Source organism: Dermochelys coriacea, chromosome 3 (genome assembly GCF_009764565.3).
Source record: "Dermochelys coriacea isolate rDerCor1 chromosome 3, rDerCor1.pri.v4, whole genome shotgun sequence".
NCBI lineage: Eukaryota > Metazoa > Chordata > Testudines > Dermochelyidae > Dermochelys > Dermochelys coriacea.
The window spans coordinates 97,304,488-97,325,610 of NC_050070.1; the positions used below are offsets into that span (position 1 = coordinate 97,304,488).

Consider the following 21,123-nt stretch of genomic DNA (forward strand, 5'->3'; position numbering starts at 1 on the left):
TTTAACTATCAAACGACATTGGACAGAAACGTATTAAAGATTTGACCAAGAGAAGAGAGGCTGCTCAGAGTTAACATTACAAATCTGGACTCTGACTTGTGCCATTGTATTTTTTTTAAAACAGTTTTAAGTGTGGATGGATCGTTATCCTGGATTTATAGTCCTGACATCTGATTTTCAGACTCATGATATCAGAACACATTTTATAGTTTAATTTTCTTTTCTAAACAGAGAGAAGACAATAGCTAATAAGCAATATTTGGTGTATGAGAGTGGATACATTGGGCCCAGATCTTGCAATTTCATTTGAGCAACTGGACCCCTACACCTGTTCACATCCTTACTGATTTCAGTAGGATTCTTTGAGTGGATACAGGGATTCACCTGTGTCCATCGGCCTGCAGTATCAAGGCTATAGATTTTTAACAGCTATCTTGTTGACATTAGTCTTTAGAGTAAATACTCAGTTATGTAATTTTATCACATGTGTTGTTTACTTAATGGTCTGTAAATACTGCACTTCCATGAGGTCATTGTACATGCTTGTATTAATTATGGACTTTTAAATGGGTGATGTTTATGCACTAATTGATTATGATTTGTGTGGAGCTGCTATGAACTACATTGAGTGCCTGTATTTGGATAATATTTTGCATGCATATTGAAGAAGTCTTTCCAGCCTATCTCTTACATAATTTTTTTTACGTATTTTAAAAAATGAATACTGGTATTATATGTACAAAATATAACATTAGAAAAAAAAGTTAATGCAGGTTGCAAAAAGAAACACCAAAAAATATATATACAGCATCTGAAAAATGGTATAAGCAGCCCCGCAGATCTTGAAAATTGAAAGCAAGCCAAAGTAAAAATGGTTCCATTTTCCAGTCCTCGTCCTCTCTCAAATGCTTGTTCCTGGAAGCTTTCCATAAATGAACTAAATAGATAATGGACTCAGTCTTGCAAGTTTTATGCCTATGAGTACCTTTGCTCTTGTAAGTAGTCCCACTGACTGCAACAGGAGCAATCCCATAAGCAAAGTTATTCCCAGGCATAAAACTTTGCAGGATTGAGTCCATTGTCTGTTTAGTTCATTTATGATTCAGTATTGTAAATTTTGCAGAAGGATCTTGCGGGAAATTCTGTTCTTTATTAAAGAACATGGAGGCTCTATGTTCAGTGCCTTCCTTTTCTTTATTATGTAGCACAGCATCACACAAGGAACATTTCCAGAAAACATACTGTATATACATGCCTCTCTGTCCCTCTCTCGCCTCAATGGGCTCTTCCCTTGTGATGTCTCTGTTTCTATGAGTGCAGCATTTCTTCATTTGATGCAACTATGATTCTGATTTGTCATCTCTAATGTTGAAGTGATAAATCATCTCTTGAACTTGAAGTGAATCAATAAGAATGCTTCTGTTTGTTATCCTCTGTATTTAAGATTTGGAGAATACAAGCGGAATTACTCAGGGAGTGACAGTATACAATATTTCACCTCCATATCTTTCTATAAGTCCTGATTTTCCTACAGTGTGGTGCCTGCAAGCATCACAATATTAAGGGAAGGCATTGAGCTTCTGTATTCAGTGCTGATATAGAGCTGCATTCATTTGAAAAATAGAGTAGATGATAACAATGTTAAAGCAGGACCTCTTCTGTGTCCTAATTGTCTGACTTGATACATCTCCTTTAGATGGATGACCAAAGTGGGGCCAAAGGGTGTCTCATACATGGAAGTATATATATTGCCTGCCACATGATCTGACTGATCCAATTAATTGCTGATACTGGCAGAAGAGGTTTTTACAAAAGGGTAATTGTGAGCTAAATAGAGGACAGGAGTGCCCAATTTCCCTTTTTACTCTAGTAGGCATTGAAGGAAGGTTGGAACACAACTGATGATAGAATATTTTACCATTCTCTTTAACTTAGAGAGGAGAATCCTATGCCAGACAAAGCGGCATAGCCAAGGTTTGCTTACTGGTCATTAACGGGAAGAGAGTTGTTATTCTTCCAGTTCTGGAATAATACTAGTTTCACTGGGTTAGTAGAGCTGACGTGAGGCAAATTGGACTATTGCTTGCGCCCAAGAACTTGTATTAATAACTGGGGAGTTTCCCCCAGGCATCATGTTGAAGGTAAGAATAACAGTCTGCTTTTAGGTTAGTCACTTCTGAAATATACTGGACCTGAACCAAGACTTGGCACAGCAGACAATATAGATCCAAAGCCTTCAGCAATGTTGGACATTTTCTAGGATTTTGGACCATCCTGAGGCAATTTACGTACCATACATTGGTTGCATTGCCCTTTTATAGAAGGACTCACAATCTGTCTCAGTTGTTTGCAAAAATCATGATGGCAAACACTCCAGTTATTAAACTTCAGTGAATTTATGTACCAGTTTGACTCTTTAAGGGACCATTTTCCCCTTTTTGATATTTTTCACATTTTGCTCCCTAACCTGACAGACTGGCATCTGAGTCTACTGTCCCATGTGGGAAGACAGACAGATTACATTACTGTTCCATGTGTTCATGTGGTTTAGACACCATAGGACTTCCTTATTCACTTTCCACTAAAGATGATGTCATATGAACAACCACTGTGAGGCAGGTTAGCTTTCAGTTTTTAGAGGGCCCAATTACGAATCCAGACATGGGAGGTTTGACTGAATGGTAGAGATAGTAACCCTGAACTTCAGCCTAGTTTTTGAGGAATTTTTTGACGTCTGAGGAGTCTCTCTGTCTTCTTCCTTCTTCCCTGGGAGATTTATCAGGGCCATGGTAAAGTCCACCTGGAATCTCAAGGAAGCTGTTTTCAGTGAGGGTTCCAGCATGTATATTTTTCCTATTCATCATAAATGCTTCTGCGTCCACGAGGAAAACCACACCAAATATCCTCTTTCCTGTGCTGGCTGCTGATTGGAATGTCATTCAGGGATAAGCTGCTGAAACTGAGCCAGGCTGGACGGTGTCACCTATCAGGTGAATTTGCTCAATACTTGTTCAGGGGTCTTAAACTGATCATGGGTCTGTGACTTCTGTTCTTCTTAAGTACCAGAAGGGGATACTCTCACACCTTGGAGGCTCCCCTTTGGAGGTTTCCTAGATTTTTTTTTTTTTTTTTTTTTTTAAGATGAGAAGGGACCATGGTGATCATCCAGTCTGACCTCCTGCACAGCACAGGCCATAACATTTTGCCTACCAATTCCTGCATCAAGCCTAAGAATTTGTAGTTGAACTACAGCATATCATTTAGAAGGACTTCTTGTCTTGATTTAAAAATATCTAGAGATGGAGAATCTATCACATCCTAGGTAAGCTATTCCCATGGTTATTTACCTTTACTATTAAAAATGTGTTCCTTATTTCCTGTTTGAATTTATCTAGCTTCATCTTCCCCACTCTGGGATCTTATGCCTTTGTCTGCTAGATTAAAGAGCTCTCTATCATCAGGTGTTTTCTCCCCATGTAAGTATATACAGACCATACTTAAGTCTTAACTTCTCTTCGGTAAGCTAAATAGATTGAGCTCTTTAAATCTCTTACTGTAAGGAAGGTTTTCCAGTTCTCAGATCATTGTTGTTGCTCTTCTTGGAAACCTTCCCAATTTTTCAACATCCTTTTAGAAGTGTGGACATGGAACAGGACACAGTATTCTGGTAATGGTCTTTCTAGTGCTGTTTACATTCAAATCCCTACTTGATATTTCATTGCTGATGCATCCAAGGAACACATTATGCTTTTGGCCACAGCCTCATACAGGGAGGACATGTTCAGCTGGTTATCCACCAGGATCCCCAAGTCTTTTTTCAAATTAATTGATTTTTAGGATGCAATGTCTCTTTCTGTAGATTCCCCAAATTATGGCTTGTTTATGGATTTTCCCCTGAACACAATCAGTTTTATGATTCTGATGGAGTAGCATCAGTTCTCTGGGAGGAGAGAAGAGAAGGAAGTCGTTTCATTCAGAACCCTTTCCCATCTCTATTGCCTAGGGATCCCCTATGGTCCTTCTTGAGATACAGGAAAAGAACCAGCTCCTTCACCTTAGAAAATGAGGACTAAGGTCAGGTCTATGCTACAGAGGTAGGTCAATGTAAAGCAGCTGTAAGTGTCTACACTGCAGCGTTGCTTCCGCTGAGGTAAGTCCCCCCCCCCCCCACCTACACTGACCTAATAACTCCACCTCCACGAGCCGCATAGAGCTTAGGTCAATGTAGTTAGGGCGATGCAGTGTCTGGGTAGACACTGCATTACTTACATGCCTATTAGTTCTGCATACAGCTCACAGCTGTGAACCCTGTTGCTGGGTGCTGACAGTCTGGTCTGTCAGCGCCCAGCATTGGGGCTTCATGCAGAGCCTACAGCCCGGGCTGTCAGCACCTGACAGCAGGGCTCACACTGCTTCACTTAAGTTGGACCAAGCACTCCTGGCAAGGACGTGCACCACTGGCAGAAAGAGGGTAGTGTGGACGTGAAAAACTGCAGTAATTACTGCGGTGGCTGTATGTTGACCAAATATAAACAACTTAATTGTTTAGTGTAGTCAAGACCTAAATGGAGAAGAGAGGAGACCGTTTAGGCTGTCTCACAATAATAAGAGTGAATTATTATTGGAATTCCAGCCTGATGTAGATTAATTGCACAGGCATCTGCTTATCTCCAGAAAATGTCAACTAGCACCTGACTCATTTTCAAACTAAATGTAATGTTTCCTAGCAATGGCATTTTCCATTTCTGCAGTTACTCTCACTTCTGTACTTTCTGTTCCACACACAGTCTGTCTCATTTTCTGTTTATTTTCTTATATTCTAAACCAGCATAATAATGGAAAAGACTAAAACCATTAATATTTATGAGACTAGTGCTGTCATTTAAGTTTCAAGGCGAAGCGGTGTGGCTTGCTGCTGTACCAGCTGGTTCTGTGATCTCAAGCTAAATGGGGTCAGGCTGGGCCATTACTTGGATGGGACACATGCCAGGAATAGCTAAGGAGAGTTGATAATTCAGCAGTACATGGGTACTGTGGTGATGGGCACTATGGAAAAACATCAGGTAAATAAAATAGTAAGTGGCATTTGTTTCATGTAGTAAGAAATCATCTCTTGGGTAAGGAATGCCCCAACATGATGGTAAATTGAAAGGTAAAACAGTGGCTTTTTTAACCATCTGTGGTTATTTCAGATTCCATGGGACTGTGAATAAAGTAGAGTTTGACGGGATGTACAGGTGTTTTGGTGATCCCTAACCAGGATGCTATAGCCCTGCCACTCCCCACCCATGCAGTGCCCCAATGAAGAGGCCCTTTCAAGCCAGATAGTGGCCTAAGTTTTATTGATTGTCTCCCAGCAAAGGTTCAGTTACACCTCAAGTAGCTATGCCCAGCAAGAAGCTAATTAAGTTCAGTTGAGCCCAGATGGGCTCAACACATTAGGGTGACTTATAAAGGATTTAAAATAAATGTGGGCTCTTTTTTGCTCCTTTGTGATATATAAAGAATACCTGATGGCTCTTCCCCCTTCCACCCCCCCATATTTCTTTTTACCTTTGAAATAAATGTGAAGAATGTTTGTCTGGTTTTGTTGGAGGAGCTTGTGGAAGTCTCAGGGATGCTTACTGTGAGTTTGTAACACATTAAATGAAGGGAAGAGGGTGTTGAATCTTAAAGAAGGCTTTCTTTATCCAAAACATTAGTCATGTACGTTAAACAGGTATTAATTAAAATGGGTTGGCAAACGTTTTGGCCCGAGGGCCACATCTGGGCATAGAAATTTTATGCTCACAGAATTGGGATTGGGGTGCAGGACAGGATGAGGGCTTGGTTGGGGTTGTGGGCTTGGGGTGGGGCTGGAAATGAGGAGTTCGGGGAGTGGGGGCTCGGGTGGGAGTGAGTTCTCTGGGGTGGGGCTGGGAATGAGGAGTTTGAGGTATAGGAGGCTGCTCTGGACTAGGACCGAGGGGTTTGGAGGGTGAGGTGGGGATCAGGGCTGGAGTGCGGGAAGGGATCCAGGCTCCGGGTGGGGGTGCAAGGTCTGGGTGGGGCTGGAGATTAGGGGTTTCGGGTACAGGAGGGCGCTCCGGGCTGGGATCCAGGGGTTTGGAGGGTGAGAGGGGGATCAGGGCTGGGGCTGGGGCAGAGGTTTGGGGCGTGGGGAGCTCCCGGAAGCAGTGGCATGTCCCTTCTCCGTTGGAGCACCGGAGGGGGCCATTGGAGCATGTAGAAGCTGGAGAGAGGCCATGCCGCTGCTTCCAGGAGCCACATGGAGCAGCCACCGATCCTGCTCCCTGGCTGGAGCTCCGGAGTGGGGCCATACGGCTGCCTCAGTGAGTCACATGTAGTGGCCCTTGACCCTGCTTGGTGGCTGGAGTGGGGAAAGCCCCAGACCCCACTGCATAGCGGAAGCTCAAGGGCCGGCTTAAAATGGCTGGCGGGCTGAATGCGGCCCGTGGGCTGCAGTTTGCCCACTCCTGAATTAAAAACTTTTCTTTTTCTTCATTTTTAAACAGTCTGGCTAAAACTCCCTTTCTCTGTCAGTTATTTAGTTTTCACTCTTTCTCCTGGAGTTACCATTTTACTGGTTCTCCATTCACCTTTATGAAAAAATAGAGACCGGCTTTATGTCTCACAAAGAAGCAAAAAAGGGCACAAGCCATTTTCTTTCTTGTGTACATCATCTTTTAGAGGTAGTCTGGGTTACTCCAAAAGAAGGAGAGGAGACTAGCATGGAGCTTTGGGGAGGCATAAGAATCTGAATAGAATACCTGTTGTTTGATTGGTAGTGTTGTTTTGGGTTTTACTGAGTGTTGACCTGCATGGAAGAAACACAGGCAAGGACTTTTGGTTTATAGAAAAAAATAAAAATGTGTGTTATTTTGATTAAATCAGAACTTCTGAGATAAAACTGAAATCCCAGAGAACATTTCTTGTGTTTACACAAATTCTGAACTGTCTCTGTCGAGATGAATCTCCCTTGATCTGCCTTGCTCTGGCTATTCAGGCCACCTGTCTCTCACCGTCTTGCACTAGAGGTGGAATTGCAGACACCCTGTACACAAGCGAGGGGAAAATGGAAGGTCTCACAAAGTATTTGGCACAACAGCATTAGACCATGATAAGAGCCCCAGACTAGTTTCAGCAAGGTCATTTGGCCATCTAACAGAAGTAGGAGCAACAGTTCCAGGAATTGCTACTTCACTGGGTCATCAACCCATCCCAGCTGATGTTCTGACTGCCAGTCCCAGCCCCGCTCTGTCCAGCTAGGATATTATGATGATCCGGATATTATGATGATCCAGTCATTTCTGAGCAAGTAGCTACCATGGGTGAAGGGTATTGTGAATTCCTCAAGTGATACCCATTCTGACTGGCAAAACTCAAGCTGCCAACCAAGCCCTGGATGATGAATTTGCTAATGATTGAGAGTCTGAACCTGGCAGTACTTTTCTGAATAGGGAAAAGTGAGAGCTACCCCGGAGAACTACTGGTGTTAATTCCAGAGTCAGAACCATTTCCCCTACCTCCCCAGGGTTCTGACAATGAGTTATTGCCTAGCACTTGAAAGAATAGGGAACGTAGTGGCACTGGATAGAGAACTGCCTAGTAAAAGGCCTTTAGACTACTGTTTTGTTCTGGAAGAACTTGCTGGCACATGTCCAACTATGTGTTTTCGGTTTTGGGGTAAATACACCTCTGACCCCGTCTGTGGTCTGCTCAAGGGATGCCTCTAAGGTCTCAGGCCTCTACCTGTCATGTCCCTCTGGACAGGAACCTATGCCCATTTTCCTCCAGACAAGGGTTTTAGGCTGCAGCCCCCTACAGTTTACTGTGATTATCTCACCAGGTGTGACTTAGCTCTCACCTGCAGTTTCACTCTTTATTTCTCTCATAAGTAAAGATAGTGGTTTACCAGAGACCAGACAGACGTACACAGAGCACAATACATTTATTTTAGGACAAAAACATTATAGAGAAAATGTATAATAAAACAATAAAAGATCTAAGTGCATACTTAAGCTTACCAATCAGCTGCAAACAATCAAAACCATCTGGAGATGAAAAAGGAACATTACAACAGACGGGAAATCACCCTATGAATACTGACAAGACTGTTTCTGTACCACACTCAGGGGGAGAGGCACTCTGTATCCACTCACAGAGCAGACCTTTTGAAGAACAGAGGCATTTTCATGAAAAATTAGATCCTGGTTCCTGTGAAGCCAGACAGCTCTGCAACACTCTGAACTTTGTGTGTGTGTGTGTGAACCTGATATATTAAGTGTAGGCCCAGGTCTGCATTTTATTGTTTTGTTTTGTATTGTAACCATTTGTTTCCATTACTCTTTCTTAAATAAATCTTCTTTTGTTTTACTACAAGTGCTGTGTGATATACAGGAGTGAGAGTTTAAGGTAAAACTAGTAACTTGGGTACAGGGAACAGTAGATCTGGGATTTCTATGAGCAGACAGTGTCAGGGGCTGGATATCCCAGGGGAAACTTCAAAAAGACTCAAGTGCATCTATTGTTAACCTGCAAGGTGAAGATGGGGCTGGTGTTCCCCAGAGAAGTGTTTGAGTAGCTGACAGGCTGGTGGTGTTAGGGTGTTAACACCCAGCCACCGTGGGGAAGGCTACCTTTTGGGAGAGGCGGGGGTAACAAAGTGACTCTCAGTCCTGAGTACCCCAAGAATCATTACTCTCCACGCTGATTTCAGTTCCTGGGCAGAGCTTGGTAATCCTCCCCAACTAGCCAACATACAATCCCTGTTTCAGAGAGGTAACATTTATAAAGTGGATAACATAATTTCAAGCTAGGCCTGTGTTCATATGTGTCACATGTGTAAAGTTGGATTTGCTGGTAAAACTCAGTCAGTTAGGGAGATGCAGCCCAGGTCAGGGACACCAGAAGGGGGAGGCAAGAGGGCTATGGCCCTCCCACTTTTTGGCACCACAGCATCTCCACCTGCCCGGAGTGGGGGGGATTGAGAGCAGCCCCCGGCCTGTGTCTCCACCCCATGGGGCTCCTCCTCCCCCCCCCCCCCGGGGCAGAAAGGTCCGCAGTTCCTCACAGCTGCCCGTGTGCTGCACACGGCTGTTACCCGGACCCAGCTCCAGCTGTGGGGGGGCCACAGTCTGGCTATGGTAAGAGCTGCATGGGCAGCTGTGGGGAGCTGCGGACCCTTCTGCCCTGGGTCTGTGGCTCCTGGCCTGCTCCAGCTTCCAGCTTGGCTGGGGGTTCGGCCTCAGGCAGAAGAGGAGGGGTGGGTGGCCCTAGCCCCCCCAATTTTGGGCAGGCTCTGCCACCCCTGGCCCAGGTGACTGAAAACTGCACGATGACTGATTAGGTAGCAGCCCTCCTTGCCATATAGTGAGAATGGAGGAGCTGAATACCAGGCAGTCAGAAGAGCCATCAGAGTTGGTAGGAGAAGAACAATGGACTACCAAAGAGAACCCTGGGTGCACTCCTGCTTCTCACAAGGACTCATCAGCTACAGTGTCTAAGGAAGTCAGATTATGAGGCCAAGGAAAGTCCATTTGACTCACCAGTAATTTATTTTCAGCGTAGAACACTGGGCTCCATTAGTTGCGTGTGCCTGGTTATTCAGTGTGATTATATGGGATATAGGTACACCGGCAGAAAACAGATGACATCAGAACTGTGTAGCCTCTGTACAGCTATGGACCCTTGCAGTAGATAGCTGCCCTTGTAAGTACTGCCCAAGCCAAGCCAAAGAATTACTACAATTCTCCTGACCTGTTGAGCTACCACTGATGTCCTTACTTAACAAGGAACTAACTTTGTTTCACTTAATGCAGGAGTTTGGGAACTTCCTCAAAATTTAAGTCAGGTTCTCAAACTTTTTTTTTTTTCACGGACCACTTGAAAATTGCTGAGGGTCTCGGAGGACCACTTAATGATCTGTTCAAATGTTGTTTGTACCGTTATCTAACTATTTGTAAAGCGCTTTGCATAAATGCACTATATTAACAACAACTAAATAAACAACATTTTTTGTTCTACAAATAAAAGCACACAACTCATCAGTAGTATCAGTATTACTACAGTATTAATATCAGTAGTCTGACCTTTCTAATGCGATGGATGTTCCCTCTTTCCCCCGCCCCAGCAGCCCCTGAGTTGGGGCTTGGAAGGAGGGCCGTCTCCCCCTGCCAGCCGCAGCCCTGGAGCTGGGAAAAGTCGCCTCTTTCTGTGGCCGCCGCAGCCCTGCAGGTCCCAAATTCCCCCAACCCCCTCTTCTCACCCTACTGCCCCCCCACCTACCTCCTATTCCCCACAAGGCCACCTCCTCACCTTACATGTGCGTATTCTCCAGGGTCCAGGCACCTAATTAGTGGAGCCACACCTGTGCAGCTCCACTAATTAGGTGAGTGGCCCTTCATTCTTGGGTGCAGCTGTCCAGGTGCACACCTTGGAGGGAACTATCCACGGACCACTGGTGGTCCGCAGACCACAGTTTGAGAACCACTGATTTAAGTCAATTTAACCTCAGTGTATTGCCCACAAACCAATGGCCTGTGGAGAAGTTTAAAGGGACTCTGACGGCTTGAAAATTAAGTTTCCATCTGAAAGTTTTGTACATACTCTTATTTCAAGTAACACTTAAGATTTGGACTTTTGATTAATTGCAGTTAACTCACACGATTAACTAAAAAAAATTAATCGAGATTAAAAAAAATTAATCACGCTTAATCGCAATAGAATACCAATTGAAATTTATTAAATATTTTGGATGTTTTTCCACATTTTCATATATATTGTATTCTGTGTTGTAATTTAAAGCAAAGTATATATTATTTTTTATTACAAAGATTTGCACTGTAAAAATGATAAGCAAAAGAAATAGTATTTTTCAATTCACCTCATACAAGTGCAATCTCTTTTTAAATGTAGATTTTTTGTTGCTGTTACTTAAATGAACTCAAAAACAAAACAGTGTAAAATTTCAGAGCCTACAAGTCCATTCAGTCCTGCTTCTTGTTCAGGCAATTCCTAAGACAAACATTTGTTTACATTTACAGGAGATAGTGCTGCCCTCTTCTTATTTGCAACATCACCAGAAAGTGAGAACACGTATTTGCATGGCACTTTTGTACCTGGCGTTGCAAAGTATTTACGTGCCAGATATGCTAAATATTCGTGTGCCCCTTCATGCTTCGGCCACCATTCCAGAGGACATGCTTCCGTGCTGATGATGCTCGTTTTAAAAAAAAGGGGTTACTTGAATTTGACTGAACTCCTTCGGGGGAGAAGTGTATGTCCTCTGCTCTGTTTTACCCACGTTCTGCCGTATATTTCATGTTATAGCAGTCTTGGATGATGATCCAGCATATGTTGTTCGTTTCAAGAACACTTTCACTGCAGATTTGACAAAACTCAAAGAAGGTACCAATGTGAGATTTTCAAAGATAGCAACAGCACTTGACCCAAGGTTTAAGAATCTGAGGGTCTTCCAAAATCTGAGAGGGACGAGGTGTGGAGCATGCTTTCAGAAGTCTTAAAAATAGCAACACTCCAATATGGAAACTACAGAACCCGAACCACCAAAAAAGAAAATCGGCCTTCTGCTGGTGGCATCTGACTCAGATAATGAAAATGAACATGCGTCGGTCCACACTGCTTTGGTTTGTTATCGAGCAGAACCTGTCATCAGCATGAACACATGACCCCTGGAATGGAGTTGAATCATGAAGGGACATATGAATTTTTAGCAACAGAGCAAGAACTGAGAAGTAACAGGAAGTCTTTACGTGGAGAGAAAAGTGTCCCAGATTATGTTTGAGGTTGCTTTTGAGCCCATTTTCAAAACAGCAAAAAGGGAGAAGGAAAATCATTTTCGTTGCCCTCTGCTGGACTCTCTCCAATTTGTCCACATCCCTTTTGTAGTGGAGGGACCAAAACTGGATGCAATACTCCAGGTGTGGCCTCACCAGTGCCGAATAGAGGGGAATAATCATTTCCCTCGATCTGATGAAAATGCTGTTACTAATACAGCCCAATATGCCATTGGCCTTCTTGGCAACGAGGGCACACTGCCGACTCATATCCAGCTTCTTGTCCACTGTAATCCCCAGGTCCTTTTCTGAAGAACTGCTGCTTAGCCAGTTGGTCCCCAGCCGTCACCGTTGACCTTGAATGTAATTTCCATCTCTGAACTTCTTTGCTACAGGCATCATATTGCATTTCAGGTTACTTGTTTGTTCTAATAAATGTTCTTTACTTCCTGAGTCAGTACTTTTTAAAAACTGTTTTCACTTTTCTTACATTTGTTTAATTTCTTCCTCCTTCTTTCTTCCTTTCATTGCATCTGTTTTCCACCCCACATACCATTTGGCTCTGTATTCTGTCTGCTTCTGCTTTCTTTTGCGATGATATAGAAATGGACAGAATGCTAATTGTGAATATCAATAAAGTGGTAAGTAACAGTGGATTACAAGGTTCCATGATGAAGGGGTTTCTGCTGACATAAGCACTGTGAATGAGGCGCAGGCTGATTGCAGTCTCACTAAAAAGTTCAAATGTACCATAGCCTCTTTTTTATAAATTGCTTTTTTGTTCATTACATCTTTGAAATTTAATGTTTTCTTCTTCTCTTTATCGTGCTTGTTCTTCCCTCTTTGTAGGATTTTTTACGTGTTGGTTCTAGTAAGGAGGTAGATTGGAAAGGTCATGTGTATATGACCTCTGAGAATTCTGGGGGCCGTGGATTGCTTGTTTATGGTAGCGCAGCAGGATAATTTACAATTTAGTTAAATTACAGTGCTCCTTATGGAAAATAGATTTTTCAGGGAGGGGGGGCAAGTATGAATAAAAGTATTTAAAAAGTTAAATTTTAGACTACTAACCCTGACAATATCCCATTAATATTTGGACACTAGTCAGATAAACACACGTGAGTCATAGAATCATAGAATATCAGGGTTGGAAGGGACCTCAGGACCCCTGCTTAAAGCAGGATCTAATCCCCAACTAAATCATCCCAGCCAGGGCTTTGTCAAGCCTGACCTTAAAAACCTCTAAGGAAGGAGAGTCTACCACCTCCCTAGGTAACCCATTCCAGTGCTTCACCACCCTCCTAGTGAAAAAGTTTTTCCTAATATCCAACCTAAACCTCCCCCACTGCATTGAGACCATTACTTCTTGTTCTATCATCTGGTACCACTGAGAACAGTCTAGATCCATCCTCTTTGGAACCCCCTTTCAGGTAGTTGAAAGCAGCTATCAAATCCCCTCTCATTCTTCTCTTCTGCAGACTAAATAATCCCAGTTCCCTCAGCCTCTCCTCATAAATCATGTGCTCCAGCCCCCTAATCATTTTTGTTGCCCTTCGCTGGACTCTTTCCAATTTTTCCATATCCTTCTTATAATGTGGAGCCCAAAACTGGACACAGTACTCTAGATGAGGCCTCACCAATGCCGAATAGAGGGGAATGATCACGTCCGTCAATCTGCTGGCAATACTCCTACTTATACAGCCCAAAATGCCGTTAGTCGTCTTGGCAAAAAGGGCACACTGTTGAGTCATATCCAGCTTCTCATCCACTATAACCCCTAGGTCCTTTTCTGCAGAACTGCTGCCTAGCTACTCAGTCCCTAGTCTGTAGCAGTGCATGGGATTCTTCCTTCCTAAGTGCAGGACTCTGCACTTGTTCTTGTTGAACCTCATCAGATTTCTTTTGGCCCAATCCTCTAATTTGTCTAGGTCCCTTGGCATCATATCCCTATCCTCCAGTGTATCTTCCACTCCTCCGAGTTTAGTGTCATCTGCAAACTTGCTGAGGGTGCAATCCACGCCATCTTCCAGATCATTAATAAAGATATTGAACAAAACCGGCCCCAGGACCAACCCTTGGGGCACTCTGCTTAAGACCGGCTGCCAACTAGACATGGAGCCATTGATCACTACCTGTTGAGCCCGACGATCCAGATCCAGAAGGATAGCCAGCTTTCTATCCACCTTGTAATCCATTCATCCATACTTATTTAACTTGCTGGCAAGAATACTGTGGGAGACCGTATCAAAAGTTTTGCTAAACTCAAGGAATAACACATCCACTGCTTTCCCCTCATCCACAGAGCCAGTTATCTCACCACAGAAGGCAATTAGGTTAGTCAGGCATGACTTGCCCTTGGTGAATCCATGCTGACTGTTCCTGATCACTTTCCTCTCCTCAAAGTGCTTCAAAATTGATTCCTTGAGGACTTGCTCCATACTTTTTCCAGGGACTGAGGTGAGGCTGACTGGCCTGTAGTTCCCTGGATCCTCCTCCTTCCCTTTTGTAAAGATGGGCACTACATTAGCCTTTTTCCAGTCATCTGGGACCTCGCCCGATCGCCATGAATTTTCAAAGGTAATGGCCAGTGGCTCTGCAATCACATCTGCCAACTCTTTCGTACACTTAGATGCAGCGCATCTGGCTCCATGGACTAGTGCTTGTCCAGCTTTTCTAAATAGTCCTGAACCACTTCTTTCAGGGGGCTGGTCACCTCCTCCCCATACTATGCTGCCCAGTGCAGCAGTTTGGGAGCTGACCTTGTTCGTGAAGACAGAGGCGAAAAAAGCATTGAGTACATTAGCTTTTTCTACATCCTCTGTCACTAGGTTACCTCCCCCATTCAGTAAGTGTCCCACACTTTCCTGGACCACCACCTTGTTCACATGTGCCTTGCAAACTGTTTCTTTCCGAATTTGTCACAAAAATTACCAAATTTAATTAATTATTAGATGCTAATATTCCATAAGACCATAAGAATGACCATACTGGGTCAGATCAGTGGTCCATCTAGCCCAATATTTTATCTTCTGAAAGTCGGCAGTGCCAGATGCTTCTGGCAGTTGGAGGTTTAAGGACACTTGAGCATGTGGTTGCTCTGACCATCTTAACTAATAGCCATTGGTGGACCTAACCTCTAAGAACTTATCTAATTCATTTTTGAACCCAGCTATATTGTTGACCTTTACATCATCCTATGGGAACCATTTCCACAAGCTGACTGTGAAGAAGTACTTCCTTATGTTTGTTTTAGACCTGCTGCCTATTAATTTCATTGGGTGACCCCCTAGCTCTTGTATAAATAGGAACTCACTTCCTCCATATCATTCGTGATTTTATAGACCACTGTCTTATTCCCTCCCCTCCTTAGTTGTCTCTTTTCTAAGCTGAACAGTCCCATTCTTTTTAATTTCTCCTCAGATGGAAGCTGTTTGATTTCCCCTCATCATTTTTGTTGTCCTCTGCAACTTTTCCAATTCTTATATATCTTCTTTGAGATGGGGCAACCAGAACTGCACACACTATTCAAGGTGTGGGTGTACCATGGATGTATATAGCTATATTAAGATATTTTGTCTTATCTATCCCTTTCCTAATGGTTCCTAACTTTCTGTTAGCTTTTCTGCCAGCCGTTGCCCATTGAGTGGATGGCTTCAGAGAACTATTCACAAATGTCCCCAACATCTCTTTCTTGAATGGTAACAGCTAATTTACGCATCCTTCATTTTGTATATAGTTGGGATTGTTTTCCAATGTGTGTTACTTTGCATTTACCAGCGTTGAATTTCATCTGTCATTTTGTCACCCAGTTTAGTGAGATCCCTTTGTAACACTTTGCAGTCAGTTTTGGACTTAACTATCTTTAGTAATTTTGTATCGTCTGCACATGTTGCCATCTCACTGTTCACCCCTTTTCCCACATCATTTATGAATATGTTGAACTGCACAGGTTCCAGTAAAGATCCTTGGGGGACCCCGCTTTCTACTATCTCCATTGTGAAAACTGGTCATTTCCCCCTCCTCTTTGTTTTCTCTCTTTTAATCAATGAGAGGACCTTCCTTCTTTTCCCATGACTGCATAGTTTGCTTAAAAGCCTTTTGTGGGGGACCTCGTCAAAGGCCTTCTGAAAGTCCGAGTACACTATATTGACTGGATCAACCTTGTTCACATGCTTGTTGACTCACTCAAAGAATTCTAGTAAGATTGGTGAGGCATGATTTCTGTTTACAAAAGCCTTTTCCCGAACATATCATGTTTGTTTATGTCTCTGATAACTGTCTTCTTTATTGTAGTTTCAACCAGTTTGCCTGATACTGAAGTTAAGCTTACTGGCCAGGATTGTCTCTGGAGCCTTTTTTAAAAATAGGTGTTAACCTCTAGTCACCTGGTGCAGAAGCTGATTTAAGAAATAGTTTACGTACCAAAGTTAATAGTTCTGCATTCTCATATTTTAGTTCCTTCAGTGAATTCCTCCTCGGTGAATACCATCTGATGCTGGTGACGACTTCTTGTTTAATTCATCAGTTTATTCCAAAACTTCATTTAATAACACCTCAGTCTGGGACAGTTCCTCAGATTTATCACCTAAAAATAATCACTTAGGTGTGGGGATCTCACCCACATCCTCTGCATTGAAGACCGATGCAAATAATTTATTTAGCATCTCTGCAATGGCCTTATTTTCCCTGAGTGCTCCTTTAGCACCTCGATCATCCAGTGGCCCCACTGACTGTTTGGTTAGCTTCCTGCTTCTATTGTACCTAACGCTTGTTTTATTCTTTCATGATGGAACAATTTCATACTGCTTGCATTGGCTACACTGAGCCCTCAACTCCTACACTAATTGATTCTTTTGCCAGTGTGATTGATAGTGGCACTTTATTTAGTTCCAGTGGAATTGCATATGTATTGCCCATAAACTGGCCTCAAATGCCTGATTCCAACTTTCAACTTTTCCTTCCAAATGGAATTCCTTGTTGGCCTCAGGATGCCTATACCTTTGACAGACCACTCAGTTGGTTTTAGCTCCTATGGGTATGTCTACACTACAATTAAAAACCCAAGTCTGGCCCATCTCAGCTGACTCGGGCATGCAGGGCTCGGGGCTATTTAATTGTGATGTAGATGTTTGGGCTCGGACTGGAGCCTGAACTCTGGGACTCTACCCCCTCATGAGGTCCCAGAGCCTGTCTCCACTGCAGTTAAATAGCTCCTTAGCCCAAACCCTGGAACCTGAATCAGCTGACTTGGGTCATCCTTCAAATGCTTTTTAAAAAGTTAAAATTTGGACTGTTTCTGAAGACAAGATATAAAAAAATAAAACATGCAGGGATTTGCTTGATTTCTCCTCAATGTAAGAACATTTCTCTGTAGCTCACAGAAAATGAGGGAGAATGCCGAAGGGGGAAGCAATGGGGAAAAAAGGTATTGTAGCAAAAACAAGATAACTCACTGACTCAGATGTAAACATTCTAATTTTTTTTCGGCCTCCAGTCCCACTTCATGCTTTTTCTGGCATTAGTACAAGAACAGCTTTCAAAGGCATTTATGGCTAGTTGTCTTCCTCAGCTACATAGAAATATCATAGCAGAACTGTGGTCCTCCAAACACTTGTTTACAGGAGTAATTTAATGCAGTTTGCAGCAGTGTACAAGTGGCTGGATTGTAGTAAAGTGGAAAAGACCTGGTCATATCTATTCTTAAAGAAATTAGTATTCAGTGTAACACTATTAGTTATTAAAGCAAATGTAGTCATACAATATATTATATAACTAGGTGAATTAAGTTTCCAATGAGGGAGATGTTTCTTCTTTATACACAGCACAGGTCCACTCCCTGAATACTACATGCAATTTCCAGACCTCTACTATCAAAAGATAGAGGGGAAAACTGCTAGGGTAATAAAGGCTTTAGAGAGAATGGATTCATGAGGAAAGACAATAGAACTAAATGTGTTTAATATGATTGTTGGCTATAATACACGAAAGAATTTTGCAAAGAAATAATTAGAAGTCTTCCTTTTTTTTCAGAGACATGTCAGAGTGCACAGTGTGTAAATGATGATTCACTGTCTAGTATTTGTGAGTGTAATGCATTCAGCGCTGCTGCATCTGAGCATCTGTTGAGCAGCAAGGGTTATGTGATACAGTATTAAAAACACACTAATGCAACTTTAACAAGTTCAGAAATACAAAGTTAAGGTTTCCATAGCAATGGTAAGTCTCCCATATTACACTTAGATAGTATTTTCAGTTACAGTTCAATGTGTTATTTAATATGCAGTGTGTGCAATGTGGCAGAGATACCACGGAAAATTGTTGCCATGGAAACCTTACATTTTGCTTCTCCTAACTTGTGTGATCAAATATGAAACATTTGTATTGCATTACAGTACATTTTTTTCATTAGATTCCTTTGTTTTTATTTAAGAAGGAGGAAAAAAAAGACAAGGGAATTTTGGAATTGCACAATTGAATACAATAGATTGTAAAATATACCACGTGGATTGGTTGAAAAATGGAGTGTATAGTGGGGAATTAACAAGATTTTTAATTGGAATTTTTCATTTATCTTCTATTGTTTTAAAAATATTTAATACTTAAGAATGTGTCAGTTTAGTCACATGGTGGGTTTTTAAATTAAAAATATTAAAAAGTCATTAAACTTATCTTGAAAATGGCAAATGATTTTTGATAATGTCATGACAAATTTTGAAAAACTATTTTTCATGAACATTTTCAATATTCTTTCAAATCTGGAGGCGGGGGGGGGGGGAACAAAGCATTTGGTCTGTCTGTGTGATGCTTTTGCCAGAAACAGATCAGGATTGCAGCCTCACAATTCCTCTTAAGTTAGTAAGTAATCTAGTTAGAAATGCGTTAGACTTCCTTTTGTTTAATGGCTGGTAAAATAAGCTGTGCTGGATGGAATGTATATTCCTGTTTTTGTGTCTTTTTGTAACTTAAGGTTTTGCCTAGAGGGAGTCTCTATGTTTTGAATCTGATTACCCTGTAAGGTATTTACCATCCTGATTTTACAGAGGTGATTCTTTTACCTTTTCTTTAATTAAAATTCTTTTTTTAAGAACCTGATTAATTTTTCATTGTTCTTAAGATCCAAAGGTTTGGGTCTGTGTTCACCTGCACAAGTTGGTGAGGATTCTTATCAAGCCCTCCCCAGGAAAGGGGGTGTAGGGCTTGGGGGGATATTTTGGGGGAAGACATCTCCAAGTAGGCTCTTTCCCTGTTCTTTGTCTAAACGCTTGGTGGTGGCAGCATACAATTCAAGGACAAGGCAAAATTTGTACCTTGGGAAGTTTTTAACGTAAGCTGGTAAGAATAAGCTTAGGGGGTTTTTCATGCAGGTCCCCACATCTGTACCCTAGAGTACAGAGTGGGGAAGGAACCTTGACAATCACCTTTGTTAAATGAAATGAAATATTTACTTTTGGTAAATGAATAACCAAACAGTTATTTATTTTCTGATATAGCTATAAAACTAATCTGAAAAGTTTTCAAAATAAATCACTTTAAAAATGTATAGTTTGTACCTTCTAAAAATGAAACCTACATCTATCTTTGAGTTGTGAAGAATCTGTATTAAGGTTATAACAACCAACAAGAATGCACATTTATGTAGAAATCCATGATTAAATTGAGTCTTCCTGACTAGTGATTTAAATCAAATCCACCCTGATTAAAATATTACATTTTTTTTTAAAGAAATTTCAGGTAGCTAGCCTTGTAGATAAGTGCTTTTAATTATATCTAAATACATAGTTCTTCGAGTGCTAGTCCCTATATGTTTTCCACCCCTGGGTACACATACGTTCCATGCACCCGAGTCTGGAAATTCTTCAAAGCAGTGTCCATTGACCCGCACATACGCAGTAGCCTCCTTCATGCTCCTGACTGAGGATGTAAGAGGCAGTGTAGGTCAGTGCCTCTCCAGTTCTTTATTACTGCCACATGGTCTAAGTTGGAATCATTTCTTCCTTCGCTCCGTGCACAACACGTAAAATAAACGTTTTGTAAATAGTTTTTATATCTCACTTAGTAGTTATAGTTAGTATAGTATATAGTTAATATAGGATAGTTTTTCTCCTCCCCCACTATTCAGGGGAAATCCTCCCCAGTCACAGAGTCCTGGAATTTAAGAATTGCATTTCCTGCACTCTCTTCTTCTCCATCAGTGATGAGAATTAATGATGCATGTACTGCGTGGGTGAGGCACATATTTCTGCAAAGTGCAGTATCTATTGATCTTTCCCACCCAGAACTAGAGAGGCCTGAGGGCTCTGACTAAAAAAGTTCCCAATGGAGGAGGCAATAAGGCCCTGTTCTGACCTGGGTCCAAGAGACCCCCCTGAACATTGGCCTCAACCGACCAACAGTGCCTCTCCAAGCAGGAACCTTGGGACGGTGCCTTTACCATCGAAGCCCATGGACTCCTTCTTCAGGACTCCTTATGAGAGTAAGGGGCACTCTCATGGGTGTAAGGACAGATCCCCACAGAGGATTGTCCATAAGAAATGCGCTTCCTCCTGAGCCGATCTAGGTTGGGGGAGACATTGCGTATGGAACTCACGAAACCAGCTTCATCAAAAACTGCCAGACTGGAGGGCAAGGCACTCAAAAAAAGGATCCACCAGTTCTGGCTGTGGCTGTGAGACTGAAGCAGAGAGACAGACACTCATCATTCCCTTCTATGTATGTGGGTCTGAACTCATTGTTGGTACCACCTCATTTATCCAAAGACCGATCAGCTGCAACAGACGAGCCAGGTATTTAAGATGTTTCTGCTGGAACTCTCCGGACTCCGGGCCATATGGAGAACTTTGTAACACTGGAGGATATATTCCTCCTCTCCCTGCAGTCTCCCCTCTATTCAGACCCTGCCCTCCTGAGGGACATCCTTACCAAGTCAAAGTCCAATCCTTTCTGGATGAGGGGAGACTAGTAGCAAAAGTGGCTCTCCAGGCTACAGTAGATGCTGCAGATGACCAGAAGTTTGGCCACAGGGGTGGTCAAGCAAAGGTACTCATGTTTCCAGTTAGGATTTCCTAGTGAGGTCCAAAACACCATCCAATACTTCCCCTTTGATGAGGCCAACCTTCTTAATGAAAAGATGGATGAAGCCCTGCACTCTCTAAAGGACTTAAGATCCACTTTGCATTCCCTGGGGATTTACACTCCAGCCTCCATGAGGAAACACCAGAGACAGCCCGTTAGATCACAACCACTCTTTTCACATGCTTCATGTTACCAGTGTCCACCTGAGCCTCTGCACCAATGACAGAGGATTCAGAGGTCCTGTTTCTCGGCT

The 21,123-nt window shown here is 42.4% G+C and overlaps 1 protein-coding gene across 2 annotated transcripts in view; it reads left to right on the forward strand.

The window, feature by feature from the left end:
• The window catches only part of NCOA7 (nuclear receptor coactivator 7), a 144,789-nt gene that overhangs the window by 1,114 nt on the left and 122,552 nt on the right, over window positions 1-21,123 (forward strand). The window lies entirely within an intron of this gene.